Genomic DNA, 7018 nt, shown 5'->3' on the forward strand with positions numbered 1-7018 from the left:
AAAATCCGAATAATAAATTATTACTTAATAATAAACTGACCAAACTCTCAACTGTGCCTTGGTAATTCAGCCACTAAAATATGTGGAGGTGAAAAACCATTCTCATTAGCTTAAAGAAGTATTAAACGTAGCCACTGGCTGAGTAGGACTCTGAAATCTGAGTGAGTATTAAAGGCTTGTTGAGTGACTAGAATGGTATACATTCTCCAGAAAGTTATCTTTCCTCATTAGAAGTAATTAGAAGTAATCTGTTTTCATTATTTTGTTTCCTAAATTTTCTATGCTAAATGTGTATTGCTATGTAATAAAAAACAAGAATTGCCCAAAAAAGGGGGGGGGCACCTGGGTGGCACAGTTGGTTAAGTGCCCGACTCTTGGTTTCAGCTCAGGTCATGAGCTCAGGGTCATGAGACTGAGCCCTGTGTAGGGGTCCATGCTCAGTACAGAGTCTGCTTGACTTTCTCTGTCCCTCTCCCACTCCCGCTTGTGTGTGTGCTCTAAAATAAATAAATAAATCTTTTTAAAAAATTAGAAAAGGGGACATCTGGGTGGCTCCGTTGGTTGGGTGTCTGCCTTCGGCTCGGGTCATGCCTGGGATCGAGTCCCACCTTGGCTCACTGCTTGGAGGGAGCCTGCCTCTCCCTCTGCCTGCCGCTCCCCCTGCATATGTACTCACTCACTCACTCTCTCTCTGACAAATAAATAAATATTAAAAAAAAAAAAAACTGCTAAAAAAAAACACCTTTATTTCAAGATCATTTGAATAGTATTCCTGCCCATCCAAACAATATTATATTACTTTTCACTACATCTAATTATCTAAAATAGTGAAGCTAGGGGCGCCTGGGTGGCTCAGTCAGTTAAGCACCTGCCTTCGGCTCAGGTTGTTATCTCAGGGTCCTGGGATCGAGCCCCGCGGCAGGCTCTCTGCTCAGCAGGGAGCCTGTTTCTCCCTCTCCCTCTGCCTGCCGCTCTCCCTGCTTGTTCTCTGTCAAATAAATAAATAAAATCTTAAAAAAAAAAAAAGAGAGAGAGAGAGAAAATATATAAAATATTCAAGCTAAATGATCTAGATATGTCTTTAGAACTACAAGTTTTAGGGGCGCCTGGGTGACTCGGTTGGGTGTCTGACTCTTGGTTTTGGCTCAGGCCATGATCTTGGGGTTGTGGGATTAAGCCCCCTGTTGGGCTCCATGCTTGGCAGGGAATCTGCTTGGGGTTCTCTTCCTCCCCCTCTGCCCCTCACCTACGTGCTCATGCTCTGTCTCAAATGGATAATAAATCTTAAAAAAAAAAAACTACAAGTTTTATATGAAGGTTGAAAAAGTAGCTTTTAATGGAAGATACACTTAAACTGTTTTGGTTTTTCTTGAAGATTTTATTTATTTATTTGACAGAGAGAGCACAAGCAGGGGGAGGCAAGCAGAGGGAGAGGGAGAAGCAGGCTCCCCGCTGAGCAGGAGCCCAACACGGGGCCAATCTCAGGACCCCACGATCATGACCTGAGCCAAAGGCGAGATGCTCAACCAAATGAGCCACCCAGGCAGCCCTAAACTATGTTTTTTAAATATAGAACAATCAGGTTAACTAGTTAATAATGTCACTCAGGCTAAGCAACTACATGTGACTAGAGAGCCCTTCATTTCATTATTTGGTGATTTTAAGAGGAAAGAAAATACCTAGAGTTCTCTGTAACACCAAGCTTCCTTACAATCTCTTTCAGAAGACTCTTTCAAACCACTGTTATTAAAATTAAATAATTAAAATAAATCATTTAAAATTAAACTAATCAAAAAATTAAAATTTATTATCATTATTCTATCCTTCCATTCCTCTCTGCTTTAAAATATCGACTGATTCACTACAGAGAATGACTAAACTGAAAGCCTGGCTTTGGCTCCAAAATACCATACCCGCTCACTCCCTGTGTATGTCTCTGTGCAAGGTTTGCCACCACTTACAGTCCCAAAGCTTGCCTTTCTCCCCTGGGCACAGTCTCACCCTTCACAAGCTGACTCACTCAAAGGCTACCTCTTCTGGAGACCTCCCCCAGCAGGAAGTCACTCTCTGTTCAGAACCCCATCTACCTTTTAAAAGAGTACTACATGAGCTCATATTGTTACTTTTCCATTAGTCTGCAAGATCAGCAAGTTGGATGTGTTCTCCTCATCTTTTTATTCCTCAGCATAAACTGTGGAACCAAATTAATCTGGATTCTAATCTCAGTGATCTTAAAAACAGTAGTTGGTCCTATTTTAACACAGATTTTTCATTTAGATATAAATGTCTAACATTCTTTTTGTCTTTTAGATGTAAGACAATATAAAAAAAAAGCAAACACCACTCCTCTTACACATACAGACAGCAAAAACAGTTGATAATAAGTTCCATTCTGCCACTTGTTACCCTTTGACCTCATCAAAATCATTCAGTCTGAGCCCCAGTTTTCTCCTCTGTACATGGGGATAACTGTACCAGCCTACCTCACAGATACAGTGTGAGGACTAAATGAAAATACTCCTGTACTAAGCAAAATAACCCTCAGACACAGCAGCTGCTAATTTCCCTTCTTCTGCTTTCTACATCCCTTCTATGTCAAAACAGAAGACAAAAAAAAAATCAATGATTTACTAGAAACCACTCTCATCTATCCCCCCTTCTCTTGTGAGCAATACTTTTCTCAAAAGAGACTTTACCTAGAACAATGAGATTCTTTCCTAAGAAAGCAGACTGTACATTTTAAGTAGGACCAACTGAAGAACTCCAAGTTAAATTCTGATTTGGACAGGCTTTGTGAATCTTATGCAACAGAGCAACTCTTCATCTGCTCAATGGCAAAAGCCCTCTGAACCTGGGTGGTGTGGATTAAGAAAGTCTGATTCCCTAGGCTGCAAGAACTTAAAAAATAGCTATAACTAATGTATTCCTTGTAATAACAACTAACAACCTATTCATCTATTACTTTTCTTGGACAATTATTATAAGATGTAAACACATTTTTAGGAATCCATAATCTAGAAATACTATCTCAGATATATACTCAGTTTCAAGAAAATCAAAACATTTCATTGATTTTCTTTTCCCTCCCCCCTCAAGAGATTCCTAGGGACAAAGAGGAAAACAAATATTAAATTTAGGATACACAACCATGTGTGTCCGGAGTGGTAGGGTAGTGAACAACTTTATTTCAACATCTAATATATACCCGTCACCGAGGGAGGCATAGTTCATATATTATCTTATTTAATTTTCACAACCGTTAGAAACATACTATGATGCCATCTTACGATGAATAAGCTTAAAGTCAAAGAAATTAAACATCCAGTAAACAGAGAAGTCACAATTCATACAGACTGACAGGAAACCCTACACTGTCCCCTCTAGATCACTCTGACTTCTTGGCAGTACCACAAGATTATGAAGCTGATTTAATTGAAAGCAGTTATAAATTTGTTCTAACTCAAATTGGCATAAAATTTTATAAAATCTAGATTGAAATGAAAAGGAGAATGCAAAGTACCTAAAAACCAAAACAAACAAATTAAAATTAAAGCCACAAAAGACATCTGCTACAGTGTAGTCACAATGCAGTTGTAACGATAATTAACTTTTTTAGGTCTTTCAATATTCACTGAATCTTACCAAAGAAGGTAATGCTTGAGTATAGGCCACTTGTAATTAATTCCTCAGTACTAAAATATTAGTTGGAATGTTTATAAATTTTAAGCCTTGAAATATACATAAATGTTTTTTTATTTAGCAGAGCTATGATAATTTGAACATAAAAATTCAGTATACTTTCTTCTCAACTACTTATTGGCTTATATTTAAAACTGTTGGGTGCTTGGATGGCTCAGTTGCCTGAGCAACTGCCTTCGGCTCAGGTCATGATCCTGGGGTCCCAGGATCGAGCCCCACATCGGGCTCACCCTGCTCTGTGGGGAGCCTGCTTCTCCCTCTCCCTCTGCCTGCCACTCCCCCTGCTTGTGCTCTGTCAAATAAGTGGAATCTTTAATAAATAAATAAATAAATAAATAAATAAAACTGTTAAGATACCATTTCTTGCAGCTATAACTCTAAGAGGTGCCATACAATCATCACAAAAGATGGAATTTTCTACATATGTTGTTCATTAAGTACTATTTCTGATACTAAAACTCTACCTTTACAGTACCTTTAACTTTTGAAAGTTCTTTCCTACCCATTATCTCATTATCATCATGTCAAGCCTGTAAGGAAGTTGAAGAGGTATTATTATTCCTATTTTATACTTACGGAACAAAAGCAGATTCAGACCGTTATTTGCCTAAAGTTACAAAGCTAGTCTTTCACAGAGCCAATTCTGAAACCTAACTACCAGTGTTGATTAGATCACAGCCCCTGGCTTTCCCTTATTGATTGTCTAGAAGGTTAAAATTTAATGAAAGCCACAGCTACACTTAAATGAACTGAGGTGGTAATTTTGTGATATTTTCCAAATAATCTAGACATATTAATATATATGATGCTGTTTGTTTGCAAATAATAAGCTTAGCTAATAAACTTGTCCAAACGTAAAATCAGCTTTTTCCATGAGAAAAAACACACCATATATTAGTATTTTAGTTATTTTTATGCAAGACAATACAAAACATGGACCGAAGTTTCTCTGAAGACTTCAATTAAAAAAAGCCCAACTTTTTAAAATCCTTAAGTGTTTCTCTTAACCCAAAACCAACTTGTAGGCTTTATGTACACAGATTTACCTCATTTCCCACAAATATCTACCCAACTGGTCTCAGATTTATACCTAAGGTATTAACATATACACAAATGAAAAATAACAAAAGTGGCTGGAATCAATTTTAAATAAATTAGTTAAAATTCATGTTTCATTTCTGAGAGGAAGCTGGTATTACCTCTGGTCACTGACTCAAACGACAATCATTTCTAAAACAAAAAGAAAGAAAGAGGGGCGCCTGGGTGGCTCAGTCGGCCAAGCGTCTGCCTTCGGTTCAGGTCGGAGCCTCGCAGCACAGGGCTCCCTGCTCAGCGGAGAGGCTGCTTCTCTCTCTGCCCCTCCCTCTGCTCGTGCTCCCTCTCTCCCTCTCTCTTAAATAAATAAAATCTTTAAAAAAAAATTTTTTTTAATTAAAAAAAAAGAAAGAGAAAAAGAAAAAGAACCTAATCTCCGGTAACATTCCAACAGAAGCTGGTATATTGTGAAATCTACTATACAAAACAATGATCGATAGTAAGTTAGTGAAGCTTTTTTTAGGGATACAGAGAATAAACTAAGATAGGATAACCAACTGTCTGGGTTTGGCTGGAAACAAGAGAGTTCCTGGGACACAGGACTTTCAGTTTTAAAGCCAAGATGAGTTGGCCACCCTTACTAACGAGTAGAGAATGTCTAGATATTTGACAGCACACAGCTAAAACCTAAAAAGTTTTCTTCTAGCCAGCCCCCCCCCAAAAAAGAAAAATCACAAATTCAATTCTATTTTTACCTCATTCAAGCCCCAGCAAACAAATAGAAACAGGATACATATTAGTAGTTAAGGAAGGGAGGCATACATTTTTAATGAGAATCCACTTTCAGGCATTAACTGACCGGGGACTTGGAAGTAATGGAAGACTTCCAGCTTTCGCTCTACTATTTTTACAGAAGTGACGATTTGAGCTGAAATAAAGCCAGGATGTCCCACTCTTTGGTTCATGTCAACCAACATTAATGTTTTAGCAGGGAAGAGAAGTTTGTCAGGACGAAGGAAATGAGAAAGCTAAGTGTTAAAAAGCAAGAGCCAAATTGTCTTCCCTCCAATTATCTCAAAACTAGTCAGAGTTTAGCATAAATTATTTGCATACACCAACATGTAGACTGGAGTTTATCACACTTGATTAAACAATTTCAAGCCTAAATGCCCCAGCTGTGTAGCATAGCCCTCTGAAGCCATAGCAGTAAGATGACTCACCAACTGGCAGGTGTCTTAGGGTCTACGAATAATGGATGTCTGCCTGGATGAAAACAAATGTATGTGCCCAACAGACGACCTCATCCTGCTTGGCAAAGAGAGGAGAGAAACTAAAAAAACTGGTTAGTAGTACAGTACTTGTTTTATAATGGAAAAAATCAGACTTAGCGCAAAAGAAGAGACTTATAATTCATGCAGACTTTTAAAATGTCCTCTGCACATATTTTATCTTCCAATTTTCACTTACCAGAAAGGTTCAACAGAATAAGATCTAAGAGGATAAAAATCAATTTTATAACCCCCAAATCAGAAATAACTGAAAAGTGAGAATTGTCATACTGAGTTCAATTGTTTCAAGAAATGTGAAGTCAGAGTCACAAGAAAAATAAATCCATATTTAAACCCTCCTATTATATTTAATGACTTGATGTCAGTTTCCACTGAAATGAAAATTAGTAGTTCATGTTTGAGGTCTAGTTCACTGATGTATTGAAAACTGACACCATGCCACAGTTAATAAGATACGGGTTTATAAATATGGAGTTTAAAAGAAACTTACCCTTTCCCTTTGTGCAGCTCTGACTTCCAACCCAGTTTTTATAGAAACAGGAGGACAAGTGCCAGTGCCAGAAGTCTGCCAATTAGAACTCATCTTTTAGTTGCTGAATAATAAAGTCATATCCCAAAGTCGGCTATAGGTTTTTGATTGTCAGGAGTTCCTAAAAAGAAACCCAGGAGGAAAAAAAGATGTTTAACCAGTTATTATACTTAAATACGCTCCCTCCTTTAAACTTGGCTATTAAAAAAAGTGGAGGAGGTTGATCCAATACCATACATGTTAAAAACATTTTATTAGAGCTTTAGATATCTCTAAACTTAAGGAGCAGCAAACTGAAGAAAAGGTGTCTTTGAAGGTTCAAAATACCTTTATACCCACACACTGAAGAGAAAAACCACTCATGTATCACAGAAATAAAGTATCGTCAACCACCAAACCTTAAAAGTTGGATGAATTCATTCTTTTTTTGTGAAATATATTTTCAGTAAGATTATAACATCACAGA

Source organism: Eumetopias jubatus, unplaced genomic scaffold (genome assembly GCF_037043125.1).
Source record: "Eumetopias jubatus isolate StellerSeaLion01/CBP00866 unplaced genomic scaffold, mEumJub1_p1.0 scaffold_4, whole genome shotgun sequence".
In the NCBI taxonomy this organism is placed as follows: Eukaryota; Metazoa; Chordata; class Mammalia; order Carnivora; family Otariidae; genus Eumetopias; species Eumetopias jubatus.